The 25545-nt window shown below is 41.8% G+C and overlaps 1 protein-coding gene across 2 annotated transcripts in view; it reads right to left on the reverse strand.

The window, feature by feature from the left end:
• CHRDL1 (chordin like 1) overlaps positions 1 to 25545 on the reverse strand; it is a 226606-nt gene that overhangs the window by 164647 nt on the left and 36414 nt on the right. Inside the window, exon 3 of one of the 2 annotated variants that reach the window (XM_054473172.1) lies at positions 24766 to 24917. The gene's annotated coding sequence lies outside the window, so the exon portion shown is untranslated. Of the gene's footprint in view, positions 1 to 22381; positions 22404 to 24765; positions 24918 to 25545 lie in introns of those variants that run through there. The other variant, XM_054473174.2, reaches the window with a different exon arrangement.

Raw genomic sequence — 25545 nt, forward strand, 5'->3', positions numbered from 1 at the left:
TTCACCCATGTTGGCCTCAAGCATGTGACACACATGCTTGTGAGATTCTCCATTATGTGCCAGTCTTGAATTGCACTTTTATTACAATCAGATTGTGTCTCTCTCTTGGAATTTAATTTTATGCCATTGATATGGTGGATCTTAATGAAAATGTCAGACTTTATGTCTTTAGAAATAATGACACAGGAAATGAGTTGGTTGCCCCTATGTGGCAAGCAAATAAATTAGAGCAAAATCCAGCCACAAGACTCTGTCTTTTTTTCCTGGTCTCAATTCTACACCTGCTCTGTGCCTAGTTTCCTGGGGCTTAATGGAAGAAAAAGACTAAAGTCTTGACTACTCTTTCCAGATTGACCAGGCCTATTTGTTTTTTAAAACAGTTTTTTTGTTTTTGTTTTTGTTCTTTGAGACAGAATTCATATAGCATAAAATTTATCCTTTTAAAATATATAATTCAGTGGTTTTGAGTATATTCACAGGGCTGTGCAATAATCATGACTAGGTAATTCAACATTTACATCACCCTCACCCCAAAATTCCCATACCCATTAGCAGTCAAACTCCATTCCCACCTACCACCCCTCAGCAAACACTAATCTACCTTCTGTTTCTGTGGATTTGCCTATTATGGACATAAATGGGCCTATTTCTGCCTCTTTCCTCTCTCCCCCTTCTCCTTCTCTGACTCCCTGCAAAGCCAGGCTCCTGGATTGCTGGGACAGCCCTGTAGGGCTAGCTGAATCTAAAACAGGTTTTCTTTTCTCATTTTCTCTGGCCTGCTCTCCCATCCTGCCTTTTCTAATTCTCTACCCTCTTTGTCTAAATCTACTCTCAATTATTAATCAATTCTTGTGTATTCATTGAACACTAGGTACAAATAACTAATAATATACACATGGTTCCTGACTTAGGATAGTTCAACCTATGATTTTTCAATTTAATGATAGTGCAAAGGTGAAAGACATTCAGGGCACTCCTCATCTTATGATGGGCTTATTCGTATTTAACACAATTGTAAGTCAAGGGGCATCTGTATAAAATTGAGCACTTAATATGAGCCAAGAAGAACTGTCCTGATAACTTTTCTTGCATTAACTCTTAATACAAAACCTGAATGAAGTCAGTATTATTATTTCCATTTTATAGATGATTAAACTGAGGCATAGAAAGAATAAGAGATTTATGCACAGTAGCAGAGCTGAGATACGCACAGTTATCCAGGGAGCAGGAATTGGGGGTGGCATGCAGGATGATAAAACAAAAGACATGGTTCCTTACCTCAAGGAGCTGAGAGAAGAAATAAACCAGATGCACATGCAATATTTAAGCAACAATGGAAAACAGTGGTTTTCATGTGTTACATGCCTCAGAATCATCTGGAGGCTTTTTTTTTTTTTTTTTTTTTTTTTGACAGAGTCTTGTTCTGTGGCCAGGCTGGAGTGGAGTACCATGATCTCAGCTCACTGCAACCTCCACCTCACAGGTTCACGCCATTCTCCTGCCTCAGCCTCCTGAATAGCTGGGACTACAGGTGCACGCCACCACACCCAGCTAATTTTTGTATTTTTAGTAGAGATGGGGTTTCACCATGTTGGCTAGGGTGCTCTCGATCTCTTGACCTCGTGATCCGCCAGCCTCTGCCTCCCAAAGTGCTGGGATTACAGGCGTGAGCCACTGTACCTGGCCCTGGAGGCTTTTTAAAGCACACATTGTCAGGCCCTACCTCTAGGGTTTCTGATTCGGTAGGTACTGGGTAGGGCTGAAAGAACTGCGTATTCAGCTGGCTCTGATGCTGCCAGTCCAGAAATTTCAACACGAGAACCATTGTCTTAGAGTATAACTGTCTTTAGAGAGCATCTGGAAATGCAGCAGCAAGAAGTACAAGTATGCACATTTAGATAAAGAATGAGGTTTGGTGTGATTTCTGTGTGGCAGCATGAGTTTGTTACCTAAGGGAGTTGGGGAAGGAAAGACAGTCATCACACCAATAGGATTAGGTCTGTTCTTCCTTAAGACTCTCCTGTCCTTCCCGCCTCTTGCTCTTAACATGTCAAGCCCAAGCTGAGAGCAGGGCATCTGAGGCCCTTCACAATATGGCTCCTATGTACTGTTCCAACCTCACAATCCTGACCTCTCGGTTATCCCCACTTTACAGTCCAGTGATTCCAAGTTCGGTGTGTTTCCAATTTTTCATGCTGGTTCATGCCCACTTCCTACTGTTTCCTCTGCCTAAAATGCCCCCACTCAAGTTCTCCTGGTGCCCGTGCCAGACTACCTGGATTCAAATCTCACCTCTGTCAATTACTAGCCATGTCACCTTTGGCGAGTTGGTTAGCTGCTCTGTGCCTCAGTGTCCTAATCTGTAAAATGGGGGTAATAATAGTTCCTTCCTTACAGGGTTGTTGTAAAGATTAAATGAGGTAATACTGATATGATTCCCTTCCCTGTGGGCAGGGAAGTGCTAGGTAGAGGAGGAAGGGTCCCTGGCTGGGGCTCCATCCCTGGGCCTGTGCCCATGGACCTAGGTGAGGACAGGCATTTCTGTTTTTATGCCCAAATATTGCATTTCCCAAGACCACCCTGGCCTGCCATGCCCCCATCTTGTGCCTATAAAAACCGGAAGACCCTAGTGGGAAGGGCACACAAGTGGCTGGACATTGAGAGGACCACACAAGCAGAAGACACAAGCGGCTGGACGTCGAGGGGAACACACTGGAGGAAGAGCACACTTGCAGGCCATTGACCAGGGGAAAACCACCTTCCCATTCCATCTTCCTTCTGGCCTCCCCATCCACCTCGCTGAGAGCTACAACCACTCAATAAAAAACCTTGCCTTCATCCTCCAAGCCTACTTGTGATCCAATTTTTCCGGTACACTAAGGCAAGAACCCTGGGATACAGAAAGCCCTCTGTCCTTGCGATAAGGCAGAGGGTCTCAGTGAGCTGATAAACACAAGCAGCCTACAGAGGGCAAAACTGGCTCATGCCTGTAACCCCAGAACTTTGGGAGGTCGAGGCGGGTGGATCACTTGAAGCCAGGAGTTCGAGACCAGCCTGGCCAATGTGATAAAACCCTCGTCTCTACAAAAAATACAAAAATTAGCCAGGCGTGGTGGTACGCATCTGTAGTCCCAGCTACTCGGGAGGCTGAGGCAGGAGAATAGTTTGAACCCAGGAGGTGGAGGTTGCAGTGAGCGGAGATGGTGCCACTGCACTCCATCCTGGGCGACAGAGCGAGACTCGGTCTCAAAAACAAAAAACAAAAAACAAAAAAACCCACATACACACAAAACTGAAAGAGCACACTGTAACATGCCCAATGGGGCTTCAGCTGTAAACATTCATCCCTACACACTGCCGTGGGGTCAAAGCCCCACAATCTGTCCATCTGCATGCTCCCCCTAGAGGTTTGAGCAGCGGAGCACTCAGAAAGTGAACCACACCCCCATCGCACACCCTGCAAGAAAGATAAGGGAACTTCTCCCCTTTCAATACTTTTTTTGTTTTTTGTTTTTTTGTTTTTTGGACAGGGTCTCTCTCTCTGTTGCCCAGGCTGGAGTGCAGTGGCGAAATCATGGGACTCAAGCCTCATGCAACCTTGACCTCCTGGGCTCAAACGATCTTCCCACCTTGGCCTCCCAAAGTGCTGGGATAACAGGCATGAGCCTCTGTGCCCAGCCAAGGTAATACTTATAAAATATTCAGTACAGAGTTTAACACGTAGCACATATTCAAAAATGTTGTGTTTTCGCTATTGTTAACAATTTTACTAAATCCAGCCTAGGCATTACCTCCAGAAATTCTACTTTGTCATTCTCAACCCCATGCCCACTAGTATTATTAGTGATTCCCTCTCTCTCCTGTACTTTGTATCTCATACATGCTTCTATTCAATTCCTGGCTCTGTCACTTGTTAGCTGGGTGATTGTGAGCAAGTTATTTAGCCTCTCTAAAACTAGGTTTCCTTATCTGTAAAATAAAGATGATAATAGTATAATAATACTCATCTCAGAGTAATTGCTGATATTTAAAAAGGGAACGCATGAAGAAGCTCTTATCATAGTTCCCAGTACTTAGTAATAAAGGTAAATGTTATTTTGAACTACACACCATGTAGTTGTGAGAAATAATGGAATCATTTTTTCTCAAGGTAAGGTGATGATGCTCTTATCTCAGCAAATAGTTGGGAGAAGCAGATGGTTTTATATATTGATTCCTGATTGTATCATTATTATCGCATCCCTTGACCTGATTTCTGTCTACCTCCACACTTCACAGTGTGTTTTCTCATTATGCCCAACATCTTCTACCTAGTTTTCCAGCACACACCACACTGTTGCAAGCCTTTCTGCTTAGTCTGTTTCATTCCTGAAATCTGCTTTCGCACTTTATTCCCTGGCTAATGCCTGTCCACTCTTAAAGATTCTTTTGCCCCAGTGTATGTTTTTATCTACTTTGTCAAAGATATGTAGATATATGGCCTTATTCCTGGGTTCTCTATACCATTCCTTTGATCTGTGTGTCTATTTTTATACCAACACCATGCGATTTGGGTTACTATAGCCTTGCAGTACAATTTGAGGTCAGCTAATGCAATAGATTTCATAATTTTCAATAAATGGTGCTGGGAAACTTGAATTGCCATATGCAGAAGAATGAAACTGAACCTCTGTCTCTCACCATATACAAAAACCAGCTCAAGATGGATTAAAGACTTGAATGTAAGACCTGAAACTATAAAAATCCTAGAAGAAAACCTAGGAAAAAAAGTCTTCTGTATATTGGTATGGGCAAGGAATTCATGACTAAGACCTCAAAACCACAAGCAACAAAAATAAAAAATAAGCAAATAAGACTTTAAACTGTGCACAGCAAAAGAAATAATCAACAGAGTGAACAGACAACCTGCTGAATGGGAGAAAATATTTGCAAACCATGCAACCGACAGGAGACTAATGTCTAGAATTTACAAGGAACTCATACAACTCAACAAAAACAACAGAAAACCAAATGACTCCATTAAAAATGGGAAAGGATATGAGCAGATACTTCTCAAAAGAAGACATACATGTGGCCAAAAAGCATATGAAAAAATGGTCATCATCACTAGTCATCAGAGAAATGCAAATCAAAACCACAATGAGATATCATTTTACACCAGTCAGAATGGCTATTATAAAAGGTCAAAAAAAAAAAAAAAAGATGTTGGCAAGGATGTGGATAAAAGGGAATGCTTACACACTGTTGGTGGGAATGTAAATTAGTTCACCCTCTGTGGAAAACAGTATGGAGATTTCTCAAAAAACTAAAAATAGAACTACCATGTGACCCAGCAATCCCACTAGTGAGTGTATATCCAAAGGAATTGAAATCAATATATAGCAGAGATATCTGCACTCCTATGCTTATTGCAGAAGTATTCACCAAGCTTTGGAATCAACCTAAATGTCCATAAATGGATGATTGGATAAAGAAAATGTGGCATATATACACAATGGAATAGTGTTCATCTATAAAAAATAATGAAATCATGTCTTTTGCCACAATATGGATGGAACTGGTGGCCATTATCTTAAGTAAAACAACTCAGAAATAGAAAGTCAAATATCACATGTTCTTAGTTCTAAGTGGGAGCCAAATAATGGGTACACATGAACATAGAGTGTGGAATGATAGATATTTGAGACTCAAGAAAGGTGGGATGGTGGGAGGGGGTGGGGTATGAGAAAATAATGAGTAAAACATACATTATTATCATTATTATCTTTATAGTAGATCCATTTAGATGGATATACTAAAAGCCCAGACCTCACCACTATTTAATATATTGATGTAACAAAACTGCCCTTGTGTCCCTTAAATTTATACAAATACAAATAAATTTTTAAAAAGATTCGGCTTTTAGTGTCACTGGCTGTAGATCCTTGAATCTCCAAATTGAGAGGGGTGCCCCATCCTATGCTTACCCTATCACAGTGCTATGATATTGTTATAGAACTTTTTGTTTGTGCATCAGTCTCTCCAACTAGATTGCGCCTTTCTTAAGAGAATCAGGCCCTTTCAGCTTCATCTCTGTATCCCCAGCACCTAGCTCAGTGTTTTCAACACTATATACACTCAATGGGTATTTGAACTAAACTGAGGGGACCCAGCTGTACTGGAACAGGTTTAAGGTTATTTTTTAAATGTCAACAAGTTGCCACAGACAAGTTACCTTTCCTGAAATCTCAGCATGGAAAACTTCTGGACATTTTTCTGGTGGCAGGAAAGATGGTTAATTCCATCTAGGACTCATGAAGAAAATGGCATTAAGCAAAGCTGGGCTACTACTCTATTAAAAGTTTGGGCAACACTGCCATCTAGTGATGAAATTTAGATATGCTTGAGAATGAGATCTGTAGTTCTTCATGGAAGCCTGGAGAAAACCACTGGGCTTTCGTTTACACAGAGAAAGAGGAATGGCTAGTTTCTCTGAATAAGGCATGTAGGTATGTGATGTACATTTCACTCGATAGATCGTGTTAATTGGGGGAAATAAAGGTCTAAGTATATCATTTGTTAGCCACCAAGTCCTATTAATGTGGCTAGTTGCTGATGGGGTGGGAATTGTACAGGACAGTCCAGATGGAACCTATTTGTTCCCATTGTAACATTCAGCATCAGATTATGTATCTTATTTTTTTCAAAAGGAAAATATGGCTGGCACAGATCTGCCTTCAGGCATTATACAATCTAATTGGACACAAAAAGCAATTAAGGAATAAGACACCATTAAATTTTACTCAGGTCATTGATTGGCTGTGTGTGTGTTAAACATATCCAAATGTATGCATGAGTGTTTTCAGTCATTCAGGTGGTGGGGGTGTCTATACATTTTGTAGGAATCCTCAAATGGTTTTGGAATACACTGCCCTTAGAATCATCCTGAGCCTGTTCTAACACGAATAAGAAACAGTAGATATAATCTACCACACTGCAAGCAGCTGAATGTGTACTGCATTTGGAGTCAAAAAGGTTGGAGTTCAGATTACTTGTCTATCACTTACTAAGTGCGTGACCTTGGGCAAATTACTTAACCTCTATGCACCTCTTCATATGCAAGATAAGAGTGCAAATAATACTCATCTCATTCAGGTTCTGTGAAGTTCTGTGAGGATTAACTGAGACTGGTATGTAAAGCACTGAAAGCACTGTAGGAAATATAGTAAGTGCTTGTAAATTTTGACAAATACTTTGCTACAGCCCCTTTACTATCCTAAAATGAGACAGAGAAACTCATAGACAGAGCAATGTACCTACCACACACATAATTTTATATATTTGTGTGCATGTATATACAGGAGAGAGAGAGAGAGGTGTAACTAGTGTGCAGGAGAAATAAAAGGAAATTATTGGTAATAAATAACAAATTTCCATCTGCAAAGATTGAGGCCACACCATGCTAGAAGATGTAGGGGAACAGGTAGAAGCTTGCACCTACGTACAGAAACATCATGAACTCAAACACTACAAATGCAGGCGCATGCAGGGGCATTGCATTCGTGACTCAATTACCATGATCAGCGTTGTTGTTGGCAATATGATCTTCAAAAATGTTAAACAACTCTTGGGAGAGTTCTGAACACAACAAAGAGCAGTTTTCCTTCAATTTACATGGTAGCTGTATTCCTGGAAATTTCAGCATATATTGAAATAAAACTGTGCAAAAAATACTTTGTGTTTATGTATAAATCAGAGTTCTGTTCTAGGCACAGCTAATTATTAACAGATTTTTTTAACCTACATGAATAACTGGGTGGGAGGTGGCATTCAAAATTTGGACAGAATATGGGACATTCTTCACTGTGTGGGATTGTCTAGCACATTGAAGACATCTAGCATCCTCTTTCCCACTAAGTGCTTCCCACCTCCTTTGTATACCAGTCTCTATCTTATACATATTCATATGCATACAGAACCATAGAATTAGACAGGTAGAGACATAAATTCTCAAGAGGAAATAGAGTCAGGGCCTTGATATTCATCCAGGGCTAGCCTGGAAGAACCCAAGGATGGAGACTGGACAGTGGGTGGGATATGAAGAAGGTTCTTAAAACCTGTAGATTCAGTTATGTTTAGAGTCTGGATGAGCTATGCAAGGAAAGGGGTGGTGAGAGAGCTAGGGTGGGGAAGTTGGTGGGAAGGACGGTATTCAGGTACTGAAGACTGAAGAAAGGTTGGGAGTCATTGCCGAGTAGGCAGCCAGTGTCAGGACCCAAGGTAAAATGAAGGCCCTGGAAAGGCAGAAACTTTGGAACCGTGAAGACAGACCCCAACCAGGACTGAACTAACAGACAGAGCAAAGAGATGGGGTCTGAATACAGCCTGAATGTCTTCCATTCAGCTGGTTAAAAGTGCAGACGTAGAGTCACACAGACCTGGGCTCAAATCTCAACTCTGCTACTTACTGTGTGATCTTGGGAAAGTCACTGCAAACCTCAGAGCCTCACATTGTTCTCATCTGTAAATTGCAAATACTGATAGCACTTGTTTCCTCCCTCAAATGGTGATTGTGAGAATTACACAGGAGACCATACGTAAAGTGCTGGACACATAGTATACACGCAATGTAGGCTAGCTGTTATCATTACTACCTTCCCCACCAAACTGCTCTGCCTTCCATGCCCACACCTCAGTGAGTGGCATCACCATCTACCTGTTCAGCCATCCAAGCCAGAAGCTTAGAGATGATTGTTGACCTTTTCTTCCTCATGTCTCACAATCCTGCCGATGTTTCCTCTGAAATTTCTCTTGTATCTACTGCCTCTCCTCCAACCCCACTGCCAGTGCTTTCACCTCAGCCCCTCAACACCTCTTCCCTGGGTTTATATCCTCTCTGTGGAGCTTGGCTGCACCTGGCGGGGTCGAAGAGGGGAGGACTAGTTCTACTGGGACTCTGCTTGGGTAAAGTCTTAATGGCTGAGTGGCAATGGGCAGGACACATCTAGAATAGGTGGGAGCAAATGAAACCCAGGGTAAGACTATGACCCAGAATTTAAAAGGGTATTATCAGAGGCATCACATGGCAAAGCAGGCTATAGCATAGTGATTAAGCCCGTGGAATGTGGAGTCAGGCTTCCTAGGTCTGAATTCTGACTTTACTGCTTATCACTTGTTTCACCTTGGGAAAGTTACTTTACCTCTCTGTGTCTCAGTTTCCTCACCTCAAAATGGAAATAAAAATAGCACCCATGTCAGGAAGTTGTTGCAAGGATTGAATAATTTATTACATGTAAAGGGTCTAGAATGGTGCCAGGCACATAGAAGCATGAAAAGTATTTGTTAAAGTATTTTTAAAATTTTAAGATAAGGTTAAACACAGAGCTGCAAGGAAGTAGATTGCACCTAGGCCATAAAAAAGGTGTGGGCCTGGGCTGGCCATTCCTGATGGGTAATGGTGGCCTACCCGGGGCAGGGCAGCCGCCTGGCTGGATTGGACTAGAACCCACCCTTGCCATCCCCCTTCCACCTCCAGCCCTCCTAAAGGCAGCCTTTTTAAAAATAGGTTTGTATCACAGAAGGCTAGAACCCTCTCCAGTGCATTCTCCATCCCAAATGAGTCGTTTTGTTTTGTTGCTTCCAGACCCTTGGCAGCAGTGAGACTGCAAGTGTAGAAAACTAAAGTAGTGCCCAACAGAAGGCAGGAGTTGCTACAGATCCTTAAGGGTTCAGAGGGATCCCTTCTCCAGGTAAGAAGTGATTTTTTTTTTATCTGACTTCATGCAGATGCCCTAGGCACGTAGAAAGAACTGCCAATGAACTTTCTGTTTTAAATATGCTTATTTACCAGTGTTAATACTGTTGTAGTAGGCCCAGTGGTGGCTGAACCAAGGACTTGATGGAGGAGAGAACCAGTAAAAATGAAACCCTGATACTGGGTTTTTGCTCATCAGCTGCTTCAAAGGCTGAGAATTCAGACCTATTACAAGACCTATTACAAGCTGCAGGCCATTTTCAGATGCAGGAACTGTCAGGGACAGGCCTAAAAGGATGGAATTTTCTGGTCACCCTTCTGAATCTGATCGGGGTGTTGAAGGCCTGGAAATCAAATTTTACCCTGCCCTGGGTTCCTTGGTGGTTCATCCAGGTGATTGATTGGGAATTACCAGAGTTATGAAGGGTTCCATATGGTCACAGAATGGGCACTGGCAGAGCTGGAATTCTTGATTTTTCTTCTTACAAAGAGTACTGGGTCCCTGCTAGGGAAGTGAAGCTCTGATGAAGCCTGGTATAAATTTATGTAGGAATGGTTGTGGAGGCAACAGCTAACAAAATCCTCAGATGTGCAAGCTGCTGATGCCCAGAGGATGGTAGGAGTTTGGCTTTGTCACTCCAGATGAGGCCAGGGACCAAAGAGCAAGAAGAAGCTGAGAGTTAGGGTTCCTGGGTGACATTACATCTGGCCAGAACATGTGCATAATGCTGTATGTGACCTCTTTTGTATACTGCAATGGTTATTAGTTTTCCAAATCACAGGATGGGATTTACTCATGAGAGGGCTGGTTTGAGCCATGTGAACTGGCTGGGGCGGGGCCCACAGAGCTGTCTAAAGCCCCTTCATCTACCAGGAGGGTGGAGGTAGTTACCAGATGTTCTAGGTTTCGCTAGTGCCCAACACACTGTGACTCAGCAGAGGGTGGGGCCTCGGGCTCAGTTGGAGTCCAGAGCAGGATCTGGCTTGGTTACCCTTTTACTAGCAGGTAGTGCTGGGCTTCTTGCTAGACAGGCAGACTAAACACACACTTAGAGCCCCAGGAAATTAGGGCCTAAGGAAAGGTTTAACTTCAAAGACCTTATCCAGAATTTTGCAATCAGGAATTCTAGAAATAAGTTGCTGGAATTTCAGCAAAATCATTTAGTTTAGTTTTACTTTTCTTTTGAATTACATGTGAGTGGGAATGCCGTAGTCTTTTCAGTGCTTCAAGGCCTCTGAAGGTCCTAATTGGGCCTTGACAATAAATCCTGAAAATTCTGAATAGTGACTATATTACTGTTATGATACAGTTCTGATATTGTTTGGCGGAGTCCCCTCCTGGCCACCAACTCATACAATTGCGCCATCTTGTGGTACATGCTGTGCAGTGGAGAATGAGGTTTTTTTGTTTTGGGTTTTGTTTTGTTTTTGTTTTTGAGATGGAGTTTCCCTCTCGTTGCCTAGGCTGGAGTGCAATGGTGTGATCTTGGTTCACTGCAACCTCCATCTCCCGGGTTCAAGTGATTCTCCTGCCTCAGCCTTCCGAGTAGCTGAAATTACAGGCATGGGCCACCATGCCTGGCTAATTATGTGTTTCTTTTTTAGTAGAGATGGAGTTTCTCCATGTTGGTCAGGCTGGTCTCGAACTCCCGACCTCAGGTGATCTGCCCACCTTGGCCTCCCAAAATGCTGGGATTACAGGTGTGAGCCACTGCGCCAGGCCACCAGCTACAGAGCTAGCTGTTCTGGCTTCCTATTTTTTTTTAACTGAGGGGCAGGGAAGTAGAGGGAGTGTGGGCTCCTGTAGCAATGGTGAGGTCAGCCTCATACCTAAGTTTCTATTCTGTTCTGCTTGCAGTTTTAGCAATCAGTCCTTGTTCCTTTGACCTGCTCCCCTGCTCCCCCACCTCCTACAGCTCCATCTCCACCATCCACCAAGCCTTCCTAACATGGGCCCTCAGCTCAGATATACCCATCCCAGTTTCCAGGACCAAGCTAGACAGAATTCTTAAGAGTTAGGGTTCTTGACTTTTAGGTGTCATGGAACCCTTTGGCCAGCCTGTGAAGCCAACAGAACCCCTTCTCAGAATCACGTTTTTAGGTGCCTAGAACAAAATACATAGGAATAAAAAGGAAACCTATTACACTGAAATGGAGTTGTCAAAATATTAAAAATGAACTTGTGATATGGTTATCACACATTAAGTAACACGATCTAGTGGCAGGTCTCTACTACTGTCATTTTAAAGTGGTCATGAGCATAAGCAGTATGAGAAGATGCTGTAGTGCTGCTGTTGTAACGTGATATGCAACCATCTGTGACTTCCATTGATGACAAAATCACAGGTACTGCTGACACCACTGTGTGTTGTTGCTTACGTTCGTAATTGTAGGACATGCTACATTGAATTTAAGGAAACTGAAGTTAGAGGTTAGTAAAGACAAAGATATGTTTTCTGAATCCAAATTCTCAGATCCCTGCTGTGGATGAACCCCATCTGTGAAGGCCAGGTTAAGCTGCCTTAGCACCTCTGGATAAGGAGGCTACAGATTGCAACTTGGGCTACCCTCTTGGAAGGTTTTTAGAAGAGGGCAATCAGAAACTCCACGGAACACCCTGAAAGGAAACCTACCAGCTGCTAGAGCAGCCACCCTTCCCATTTTTTTAAACTCCCCTGTGTTCAGGCTCCTGCACCAAGTGCCAGAGTCAGTTGCAGCTTTAGATTTCACTTTTCTGGAGTCACTTCCTCTTTTCTCCAGAGGGTGGCGTAGAGGCAGAGCTAGAGATACTTTGGCAGCTACACCCTGAGGCATCACCTCCCGCAAAGGAGCACTTCTGGCCTCTCTGTGGCTTACTTAGCTGCCAGGATGAGCACCTGCCAAGAGAAACCTGCCTTTTCCTTTCTGCGGGAACAGTGGGTGACCACCCTGCGAGGCACGAGCTGGAGACAACCTGTTTGGCTCTCTACCCCATGGGGTTCAGAGACAGAGGCTAACCCACCTAGGAAGAAGGAAAGAAGCGGGGGGATGAGTCTTGGTCCTGCAGGGCTAAAGGAAGAATTGGGATCCCTACTTGAGAGGCAAGCTGGACCACAAAAACTGGAGGGCCAGCCAAGTCAGTTTCCACTAGAGAAAAATAAAGGTGGGCTACTAGAAAGAGTCACTCTGAAACTCAAGTTTAAGGTCCAGAGGTTGCACAGGAAGTCAATCAAGGGGCTGAAAAGCCAGAAGGCCATAGGCAGAAGTAAGAACAGAACAGTCTGCAGGGTAATTATCCTGACGAGCAGTGGGTCATGGTAGCTTGCCATTGTGGATCAGCTGGTGTGTCTGGTGTAAGCAGGGAAAGCTGGCTTCAAAGGTTCCGGGTGAGGGAGTCTGGGGATGCAGGAAAACATCCAGGGGGTGTCAAAGTTGCTGACATGGGATGCTCTGGACAGGGGACACCAGGAGCAATCATGCATGAATTAGGCAGTTGTGAAGTATGAAGCCTTTAAACTCTTGTTTATGTGTTCCTTCTGCCTAAGGAGGTCACATGCATTGTGGGTAAGCGTGCAGGCACTTAAGCCACACTGCCCAGCTTCATTGTGGGTAAGCATGCAGGCACTGAAGCTACACTGCCCAGCTTTATATTCCAGTTCTGCTTGTTATCAGCTGTATGATCTTGGGCAAATTATTTAACCTCTCTGGGCTTCTGCTTCATTAACTGTTAAATGGGGATAAGAATAGTACCCAACTCAACAGGTTAACATTAGGCAATGTAGGTAAAGTACTTAGGAAAGTGGCTGACACATAGTATAATTTTAATATGTATTAGCTGTTATTATTATATTCTGCCAAAAGCAGTAGAGCTGATTGTTTGAAAGTATAGGCTCTGGACTCAGAGTAAGTTAAGTTTTAGCTCTGTCATGTGTTGTGTGTGTGAATTTGGGCAAATTATCCTCCCTGAGCCTATTTCCTTATCTATAGAATGACGATAATAATACTATTTGAATTCATTGAGTTGTTGTGAGGATTAAATGTGACAATACATGTAAAGAGACTTGTACATATATAGGACACATTCAGTGTTAACTCTTTTGACCTGCGGATGGCAAACAGGTAGGTCTGAAGCATGATGTCCGTAGTCAGTAGTTGATAAATAAAACAAATTGGAAGGATACACAAAATATTGTATTGTTGATGGTGGTTTCCTTTAGAAGGTGGGGTGGGGGGAGTGAGAAAGAAGTCTCCACAGTTAATTTTGTGCTTTTTTGAACTTCTTGAATTATTTCTCTTACCATGTGTGAATTACAACATTCAAGAAATACTAATGGGCTGTCAGTAATTATGGGCCATCAGTGATCACTTATACTCTTGCATTTAAAAGGGAAAGCCTGTTAATGGGACAATTGATCAAAGCATTTGGGTCTGAAGACTCTGAGGTGCAGAGCCCTTTTGATGCAGGTAGTGACTAGGGCTGAAGACATCTGGGTGCAGGGGAAGATGTGGATCATATTTATAAAGATGTTGACAATAACCACTGTTTTGTGGCCTGGGAATGGTGTTGGTCTGTTAGAATGTCCAAGATAGTGTGTCTCAAATTATGGCCAGTGGATCAGCTGCAACATAATCTCCTACAGGGGCTATTTGAAGATCTCTGGACCCCACTCAAAACCCTTCGGATCAGAATTTCTGTGGTTGGGGCCTAGGGACCTGTACTTATAACTAGCCTCCCAGGTCATTGATGTAAAATTAAAAGCAGTCTTCTGTTTCAGATAGACCTAAGCTCAAATCCCAGTCCAGCCACTCCCTAGCTGTGTTGAAGCTCCCACCCCTGACATTTGTCACTGCTAACTTGCTGATTGGGTCCCAGGATCCTTTGTACAAAACTCTGCTCCAATTGCACAGGCTCAATTGCATGGCTACCTTTTTCCTGGCTGTGGGCAGAAGAAAAGCCTCCTTTCTGTGTGTAACTGACCTCTTCTCTTCTTTACTGCACATGTGCAGTTATCTGATAAGCAGCCATCTTTTATCCTTTTCTCCCTAGTCTCCTGTTATGAAATAATCGTCAATCCTCCTCGCCAAACATGGTTGCTAGGTGGTTGGAATTTACTGCTCTGACCGATCAGGGAGCTGATATTGTTTACTCGGCTATTGCTTTATCCAGCTCACTGCCCTTACAACAACTTCTAGTCAAGTGCACACCTACACTCAGCTGCAAAAGCCTCTATATGTCTCACAGTGCAGGGGAAGGTATGAGGGGCAATAATAATAATAATAATAGTGCTTAGTTAATGGGATTGTGGTTATTATAGGAGATAATGCATATAAAATGCCTAGCCCAGTTCCCAGCTGCTGTTATTAAATTATGTGCAGGATCCCCTCTCTGGCACTGGTGTAGGCTTTTATTCTCTCTCAAGTCCAATCCTGTCTCAGGGACTCAATATCCCACATCCATAATTCCACAAGGGAAAGGTTAGGTGCGTGATGTCTGAAGTTCCTCTCAACCTTGTGACTTTTCTTTGAGGAATTGTCCAAAGAACAACTTTGAACTGGCCCTAGGAAAGCTTCCTAGGTCACTCTCAGGCATTAGATGCTTCTGGGTAGAGTCTTGAAGGATAAGGAGGAGTCTGCCTGCGTATACTGTTGTCAGAGAAGTTCTTGTCCAAGCTGCCAAAAGCTGACCTCCCTTGCAAACCTTGCTTGAGCCTTACAGCTACTTAACTGCCCTCTCCATCCCCTCCCTTTACCCCTACCTGCGCAATGGTCCCTATTTGGAAAAGAATTTCTCCCAAGGCTCTTTCTATGCAAGCTCTCACTTGCTAGTGTGGGCATCTCTTCTCCCCTTTACATCTCCCAGCTGTGCCTTATAAGGAGCTGTTTGTAATAGCTGTTTCAGAAGTGTAGCTAACTGATGACAGTAAATAACCATGGCTTTTAAACTTTAATGTGCATCAGAACCACTTGGGGGCTTATTGAACACATGAATTCTCAGGTGCCACCCCAGAACATACTCAACCAGCATCTTCAGAGATAGATAGGGCCTAGGCATCCATAGCAGGCACCACAAAGTGTACTCAGTCCATAGAACACCTGCATCAGAATTACTTAAAGTGTTCGCTTAAAATGGAGATTCCTGGACTGGAATGGAGATCCAGACCTACTGAATCAGGTTTTTAGGCTCAGAGATGATTATGTGGTTGTACTATAGCAGTAGTTCTCAAAGTGTGCCCCCACAACTGCCTAGCAGCATCAGCATCACCTGCAAACTTGTTAGAAATGCGAGTTCTTGGGCCCCATCCTAGACCTACTGATATGGTTTGGCTCTGTGTCCCCACCTAAATCTCATCTTGTAGCTCTCATAATTCCTACATGTTGTGAGAGGGACCCAGTGGGAGATGATCGAATCATGGGGGCAGGACTTTCCCATGCTGTTCTCATGACAGTGAATGGGTCTCACGAGATCTGCTGGTTTTAAAAATGGGTTTCTCTGCACAAGCTCTCTCTCTTTTTGCCTTCTGCCATCCACGTAAGATGTGACTTGCTCCTCCTTGCCTTCCACCATGATTGTGAGGCCTCCCCAGCCATGTGGAACTGTAAGTCCAATAAACCTCTTTCTTTTGTAAATTGCCCAGTCTTGGGTATGTCTTTATCAGCAGTGTGAAAATGGACCAATACACCTACTGAAATAAAAATTCTAGGAGTAGAACCAGGCAATGTATGTTTTTACAAGACCTCCATGTATTCTGATGCAGGCTCAAGTTTGAGAGCCCCTGCGCTAAGGTATCACCACTCCTACATCCCATCCATTGGATGCCACATCATAATGGTTCTGAGTCTGGGCGGTTGGAATTTACTTTTATACCGTACAGATTGCTGCTGGGTATAAAAGTCAGTTACTGTTACCTCCCGATGAGATTCCAGCAAGCTTAGCCTCACAACATTTTCTGGGCAGATCTTTTTCAGGTACCCTCTTGTGACAGGATGGTCACTATGGCAATAGTGGAGGTGCCTGTCTCCATGAATCATGGATAAGTCAGGTCAGAGTTGCAAGGATTTTAGTGGAGGTAAATAGGCCTCAAACATAGTTAGAGTCAGAGGAAGGCTCATCTCTTCCTAAAGAGATCACTTAAGCCAGGCATGGTGGTTCACACCTGTAATCCTAGCACTTTGGGAGGCTGCGGTGGGAGGATCGCTTGAGCCCAGGAGTTTGAGACCAGCCTGGGCAACATTGGGAGACTCTGTCTCTACAAAACAAAAAACAAAAAACAAAAGCCAGGCATGGTGGCATGTGCCTGTGATCTCAGCTACTTGGCAGGCTGAGGAGTGAGAATCGTTTTAGCTTAGAAGTTCGAGGCTGCAGCAAGCCATTATTGCAGCACTGCACTCTAGCCTAGGCCACAAAGAGAGACCCTGTCTCAAAAAAAAAAAAAAAAAGAAAGAAAAAGAAAGGAAGAGAGAGATCATTCAGAGGTAGAAAATGGACAAGATTCCAAGGTGATACCTCATCACCCCCAGCAATCTCTGTGATCCATTTGCTCATTCAAGAATCTTGCCTTGCCACATTACATCTGAGGATGTCATGTCTAGCTTCAGCCAGGACATGACTTAGGAATTTATCCTCTGTGTTTTCAAATATGCATTTAAAAATATTTGTATATTAATTATTTTTTGTGTTACTTACACTTTCTATATTCCAAGAACTATAATAAGGACTTTACATAGATTATCTCATTAAAATTCTTACATCAGCCCTGTGAGTCATGCAAGAAATTGAAGCTCAGAAAAGATTGCCCAAGGTCACACTGTTAATAAGTGACAAAGTTGAGATTTGAAACTATGTTTATCTGACTCCAAAGCTCATGCTTATAACTATTCATTCACTTGCTCATTAATTCATTCATTTATTCATTCAAGTATTTGTTGAGACAATACTATGGGAAAGACATGGTCTAGGTATTGGGCATACAATAGGGAACATGAGTAAGACCAATAAAAAATCTCTGCTCTCATAGAAGTTTTACTCTAATGCAGAAAGCACACAATAAACTACATAAGTAAGTAAAGTATATTATATAGTATATAAGATAATTGTAAGTGCCAAAGGGAAGAAAAGCAGACAAGTGGCAATATAATGTTTTTGGAGGGGAGGAAGTAAAAATAAGGTGGCCAGGAAAGATCTCATTAAACAGGCGACATTTGAGCAAAACCCAGAAGTAAGAGATGGAGCAGCCATTCAGATGTCAAAGAGAAAGGTATTTAAGCAAGTGCAAAATCTCTGAGTTGGCAGCGGACTTGGTGTACTAGAGGACTAGGAAAGCAGCCTTTGTGATTGCAATGGAGCAAATGCAGGGGAGAGTAAAAGGAAATAAAGTCAGAGAGGTAATTGAAGGACCAGATCATACAGAGCTTCTAGGACTTTATATCTTACTCTAAGCAAGACTGAGGTGTGACATCTGTCTTAGGTTATAACAGCATTGTCCCAGTCACTAAGTAAGAATAAACCAAAGGGAGGCATAGGCAGAAGTAGGAAGAATGGTTAGGAATCTATTGAAATAATTCAAGCAAAAGATGATGGAGCTGGGTCTGGCAGTTCCTCAAGTGGTTAAACTTAAGAATTACCATATGTGACCCAGCACTTCTACTCCTAAGCATATACCCAAGATAAATGAAAACATATGTCCACATAAAAAACTTGTAAGTGAATGTTCACAGCAGCATTATTCATAATAGCCAAAAAGTGGAAACAACCCCAATGTTCATAAGCTAAAAGTGGACAAACAAAATGTAATATATACATGCAATGGATATTTGGTCATAGAAAGTGAAGTAATGATCTATGTTACAACATCAATGTATCTTAAAAGCATTTTGCTAAATGAAAGAAGCCAGTCACAAGACCACATACTGTATAACTCTATTTATATGGCCTTTCGAGAAAAGGCAAAGCTATAGAGACAAAAGGTAGACTAGTGGTTGTCTTAGACTGGGGAAGTGGAGAGAATGGGCAACTAGGTGGGTGATAGCTAAAGGATACAGAGTTTTAAGAAGTGAAATATCTTTATAAAGGAAACTATAAAACAGTGATGAAAGAAATTGAAGAGGCTACAAAAAATGGGAAGATATCTCATGCTCATAAATTGGAAGGATTATTATTGTTAAAATGTGTACACTGTTCAAAGCAATATATAGATCCAACACAATCTCTATCAAAATACCAATGACATTCTTCAGAGAAATAGAAAATAAATCCTAAAATTCATATGGAGCCACAAAAGTCCCTGAATAGCTAAAGCAATCTTGAGCAAAAAGAACAAAGCTGGAGGCATCACACTACCTGACTGAAAATTATACTGCAAAGCTATAGTAACCAAAACAGCATGGTGCTGGCATAAAAACAGATACACGAACCAATAGAACAACAAAGAGAACCCAGAAATAAATCTACACACAGCCAACTCATTTTTGACAAAGGTGTCAAGAACATACATTGAGGAAAGGACCGTCTCTTTAATAAATGGTGCTAGGAAAACCGGATATCCATATGCAGAAGAATGAAACTAGGTCCCCATCTTTTACCATATACAAAAATCAACTCAAAATGCATTGAAGACTTAAATGTAAGACCTGACACTACGAAAAATACTAAAAGAAAACATTGGAGAAGTGCTACAGGAAGGACATTGATCTGGGGAAATATTTTGGGGTAAGACCTCAAAAGCACAGGTGACAAAAGCAAAAAGAGACAAATGAGATTATGTCAAGTTAAAAGGCTTCTGCATAGCAGATTAAACAATTAATAAAGTGGAGAGACAACCTACAGAATGGGAGAAAATGTTTCAAACTATCCATCCAATAAAGAATTAATAACCAGAATATGCAAGGAACTCAAACAACTCAATAGCAACAACAACAACAAAACCGCACCATATAATCCAATTCAAAAATGGGTAAAAGAGCTGAATAGACATTTCTCAAAAGAAGACAAACAAACAGCCAACAGGTATAGTAAAAAATGTCCAACATCACAAATCATCAGGGAAATGCAAGTCAAAACCACAATGAGATATCATTTCACCCCAGTTAGAATGGCTACTATGAAAAAGAAAAAACAAAAAACAAACAAACAAAAAAACGACAAATGCTGGTGGTGATGCAAAGAAAGGGGAATGCTCATACACTATTGATGGGAATGTAAAGTAGCACAGCTATTATTTAAAACGGTATGTAGCTTCTATAAAAAACTAAAAATAGAACTACCATATGATCCAATAAACCCACTGCTAGGCATATATTCAAAAGAAACAAAATCAGTATGTTGAAGAGGTATCTGCACTTCCATGTTTATTGCAGCACTATTTACAATAGTCAAGATATGAAATCAACCTAAGTGTCCATGAATGGATGAGTGGATAAAGAAAATGTATACATACAAAATGGAATATTATTCAACCAAAAAAAGAAATTCTGTTATTTGTAGCAACATAGATGGAACTGGAGGTTATTGTATTAAGTGAAATAAGCCAGGCACAGAAAGATAGATATTGCATGTTCTCACTTATTTGTGGGAGTTAAAAAAGTGTATCTCATGGTGGTAAAGAATAGGATGGTGGTTACTGGAGGCTAGGAAGAGGGGTGGGGAGGAGAAGATAAAGAGAAGTTGGTTAGGGGATACAAAAGTACAGTTACATAGCAGAAATAAGTTCTAGTATTTGATAGAAAATAGGGAAATTATAGTTAGCAACAATTTATTGTATATTTCAAAATACCTAGAAGCAAGGAGTTGTAATGTTCCCAACACAAAGAAAAGATAAATGTTTGAGGTGATGAATATCCCAGTTATCCTGATTTGATCCTTACATATTGTATACATTTACCAGAATATCACATGTACTCCAAAACATTTACAATCGTGTTTTATTTTATTCTATCAATAAAAATAACTTAAAGGGTGCAGGATTTTTTTGGGGGTGATAAAAATGTTCTGCAATTGATTTTGGTGATTGTTGCAAAACTCTGAATGTACTAAAAACCATTCACTTTGAATAGATAAATTGTACGGAATGTGGATTGTATGTCAATAAGTCTGTTTTTTCTTTAAAAAAAAAGATGATAGAGGGTTAGGCTGCAGCGGAAACAGTAGCAGTGGTGAAAAGCAGTTGGGTTATGGATATGTTTTGAAGGCAAAGTAGAAAGGGTTTGCTGACATGCTGAATGTGGAGTGAGAAAGAGAAGAATCAACGATGAGTCAAGTTTTCTTCAGTTGAGCAACTTGAAGGGGGGAGTTGCCATTAATTGATACTGGGAAGTCCATGAGAGGACAAGGTTTTTTGGGGTAGAGATGGAGTTCATTTATAGATATGTTAAATTTGAGGTACTCATTAGACATCCAAGTAAAGAGTCAAGTAGACAGTCAGAATTATAAGTCTGATGTTCATAGGAAAGGTCCAGGCTGGAGATACAAATTTAAGAGCCAACAGCATAAAGTTAGTATTTGTCTATGGTGTGTGTGTAATTATGCTATATTGTCTCCCGTGTATGGTGGCTCTTCTGCAGTCACTCCAGAACGTCTAAATCAGCGCCTTAAGGGAGACTGAGACTAGACCTTGGGAGTATGTTAGTATGTTTTTGAAGAAACAAATCAGTTTCAGTCTTGTGAATGATGCCATTCATAAGGTGTGGATATATCATTGAGGCACTGCATATGCCAAAGGGAATCATTAAATAGTTTAAACCTGTAAAGATCTAAAAATCTGACTTTCATTCATTTCCTTTCTGATTTAGAGAGGATCATGTTCTCCTCCCTAGGTTCAGGATTATGAATACTCAGTCCCCTGAGGTATTGTGAAACTCTGAGCCCGAGCACAAAGTTCATGATCCTTTATTATTACTGCTTTGATATTCTCAGAATTTCAGCACATCCTCAACTTTATTCTCTCCTTTTTCATAAAAAGTACTAGGATTTGGAAAGGGGAGGTAGAGAGTCTCATTCGTAGGTTTTCTTTAAATATTATGAGACTATAGATTGGTGGTTGCCAGGATGCTATAGTACCTTATAAAGGAGGGCTATAATATCTTAGAAAGGGTGTAGACCCCAGACAGAGGAAAGTGCAGTGGGAGATCACTCCTCTCTGTTCCAAGGAGATCTCTGGAGAACTGCACTGCCTGGCTAGGTGGATTCTGTGGTCACACTGGGTGACATATGGTCACAGTTTGCAACAAAAAGCTGAGGTAGCTGGAGGTCTAGAAGCCCAGAACCCATGAATGACAAGAGTTTAGAACTAGGTAAGACTAATTAAAAGCAGATATGTTGGATTGAGGAAAGTTCTAGCCACTCAATATAGTCTATAAACTGTATGCTTCATGAGGACAGGGACTGGGTCTTAGCCATTTTTATATTAGTGAACTTATTCTGTCAGGGGGCTAAGGTAAGTCCAGCCTAGGAGTGTTAGTCAAGTGAGCCAGTGCTGGGGTTGGAGTCATGAGAAGCAGAGTACATCTGTCTTCCTCACCCCAAGATAATCAGAAACATTAACGAGCCAAAGCAGAGAATTCAAATTATGAAGCACAGAAGGTCAAGCAAAGCAAATTAAGTACAAATTTTAATCACAAAGGGAAATAATGAAACTCAAACGAAGAAAGAGTGTCCAAAGTCAGGATGGTACTGACCTGGCAAACTTGTGCCAATCGTAGCATCCAACCTAGGCCGCCAGGACACCATCATTTGGGTCTGTCACATTCCCTCTCCAGCTCCTACCTATCTGGAGAAGAATACTAAGCCCAACAGTAAACATTTAATATGGAAGAAAAATTATAGGAGCCCATCTTCCATTGTAGCAATGTATGGGAAATCATTAAGCTTTTCCACTGGAACCCAAACCAAGTCTGTCCTTTTCATGAGTGGTTCATTAGGAGTGTAGTGAGGGTTGATAAATGGAATTCAGAATGAAGGTGCCTAATGATCTCCAAGAGCTACTTAAGAAGTTTGCTAGGCACAAAGGGACTAAGAACTTTCTGATGCTCAATGTATTTATACCCACACCTGGTGCTGAAGAGGAACTACATAAGTAACCACATATAGCATACCATGTTAAGAGCTCTGATAAAGGATGCTGTTACAGGGTGCTGATGAGTGGAGTGGGGCAGGCCCAGAAGTGAGAGTGATCACTTCTCCTTATGGAGGCCAGGCAGCTTTATTAAGTGTTGAACTGAGTCTTGAAACACAAGTAACTGTTCTACAGGTAGTGGGAGCAATATGAGTAAAGGTGAGAATAACGGCCCAGAAGGCCATCAGCATTGTTGGAGGGACTGAAGATGGGGGCCAAATCGTAGAGCAGTGCTTTTCAAACTGCAGCTTGGAACTCATTGCATTGTGAAATAAATCTGGTGAGTTATGGCCAAAATTTTATTAAATGATATGAACTATAAAAGAATAGAAAATATAATGCATTGCATATAGTAAGGGTAAACATTTTTTAAAACTTTTTTTTTAGCTCTATAAGTGCATATTTATATAGATGAGTACTGGGTTGCAAAGTGACATGTATTATGTACTGTGGGTAACAGCCAAAAAAAGTTTGAAACCCACTGTCAAAGAGGGCTTTGTCAGCCCTGCTAATACTTTTGGACATTTTCCCGTAGGCCATGGCAAGCTATTGAAGGATTTTAAGTAAGGTAATGGCATGATCCAATTTGTGTTTCATCAAAAAGTTTAACCATCTTAGATTAAATTAGCCATGGAAAAGGTTTTAGAATCAAATTTAGTAAAGATAGACAGCTGATCTTTTCAAAATGAAATGTTCAAAATAATCTATATCTCACAAGGAAGACACTTCAATTTGTACACATTCATTTATTTGACAAATATTTTTGGAGTGCATACCATGTGTCAGGCACTGTGCTAGGCACTAAGGACACAATCAATGGTGAACAAAATTAACACCACCACCACCTTCATGGAGTTCAGTCTAGTGAAAAAGACAGTAAAGAAAAACCTGAATGAGTGTGATGTGTTACAGAAAAAAGTACAGGGAGCTAGAGGAAGAATACTGGAGGAAGGGTATAGGATGAAATAATGATTTCAACTGTGTGGTTAGGGTTAGGCTCTCTGAGGAAGTAGTCTTTAAGCTGAGACCTTATGGATAAATAAGAGTTAGAAACCAAGTGTGTGGGGAAAGAGTATCTCTGGTAGAGAACAGCAAGTGCAAAGGCCTGCAGGCAAGAAAGGAGCTTGGCATGTTCAAGAACAGAAAGGAGACCATTGTGGTTGGAGTGTGATGACCAAATGGTAAGAGCAGAGATCTAAGGACCAGGAAGGCCATTGTGTGATATTTGATGTAGGTGAAAGGCAGGCTAAAACTTTAGGGGAATTGGCTTGCATTGGGTTACTTAATAGGGCTTCTGGCACAGGCACACTAGGGGCAGTTAAAAGGACTAATGTGTAAAGAACACCATTCTGGCCAGGTGCGGTGGCTCATGCCTGTAATCCCAGCACTTTGGGAGACAGAGGCAGGTGGATCACAAGGTCAGGAGATCGAGACCATTCTGACTAACATGGTGAAACCCCACCTCTACTAAAAATACAAAAAAAAAAAAAAAGTTAGCCAGGCGTGGTGGTGGACGCATGTAGTCCCAGCTACTTGGGAGGCTGAGGCAGGAGAATGGCGTGAAACCAGGAGGTGGAGCTTGCAGTAAGCCAAGATCGTACCACTGTGCTCCAGCCTGGGCGAAAGAGCAAGACTCTGTCAAAACAAACAAAGGAAAAACAAACAAACAAAAACAAAAAAGAACACCATTCCATCTTTACAGGCTCCTGCTCCAAGTGGAGTGAACCATTTTTCCTTGGAGATTTGCCTAGAGGAACGTTCTAAAGTGTCTGGGAGGATTCCAGAAATGAAAATGTGCCTCTGCAAACCGTTATGGCATGCTGTCCACTGCACAACCCCAAGAGTATCATTCAGGTTGTTTGATTGTTTCTGGGGCCTTTACAACTTCCTGGGTGTCAATATTTAGACCTTTCCTTGAACCCACCACCACTTGCATAATAAACTCACGTTTTTCAACTCGGGTTGTTGACTTCTTGCTGTGATGCTAGCAGTAAGGCAAGACTGGTTGGATGTGCATAGAGGAGGTCTGCTTGAGCTGGAAGAGCTTTGAGTTGGCAACTTCTGCCACATCAGAATCCCCAGTAGTAACCTTCCAGATTCTAGAATAAATGAGTAGAGAATGGTGGATGAAAGTGGACCATCTGTTATGGTCCATTCAGATGTCCTTCCTGGTGGTTTAATACGAATTGGTATTCTCCTTCTAACAATACATTAAAAAGTTAAGTTTTGTGGAGTAGCCTCTAGTTCCTATAGAGATCTTCTGGCTCCAGTGAGTTTGGGAGAATAGCAGTGGAAACTCTGGCTGCAGAGAAAGAAGCTGTTTTGAGAAATGGACTGCAGTGATTTTAGTGCATCTCCGTTGTGCTGAGATAAGATCAGTTGTGTTTTGGAAGGAGATGTAGCAGAAGAGGTACTCCTCTAAAATAGTAGTTCTCAACCAGGAGTGCACTTAAATCCAGGACACATTTGGGAATGCCTGGGGGCATTTGTGGTTGTCTCAAATGGGAGGGAAGAGTGCTACTGGAATCTAGTGGGTAAAGGTCAGGGATGCTGGTATATGTCCTACAATCCACATGACAGGCCTCTACATAAAATACTTTTCTGGCCCAAATGTCAATACCACCTCAGTTGAGAAATCCTGCTCTAAAATATGATTTGTATGCCGGATGTTGTCACCAGTCTACTGGAATTAGACTGTGCACATTTCAATATGGAGTAGCAAGTAGC

Source organism: Pongo pygmaeus, chromosome X, assembly GCF_028885625.2.
Source record: "Pongo pygmaeus isolate AG05252 chromosome X, NHGRI_mPonPyg2-v2.0_pri, whole genome shotgun sequence".
Taxonomy (NCBI): Eukaryota; Metazoa; Chordata; class Mammalia; order Primates; family Hominidae; genus Pongo; species Pongo pygmaeus.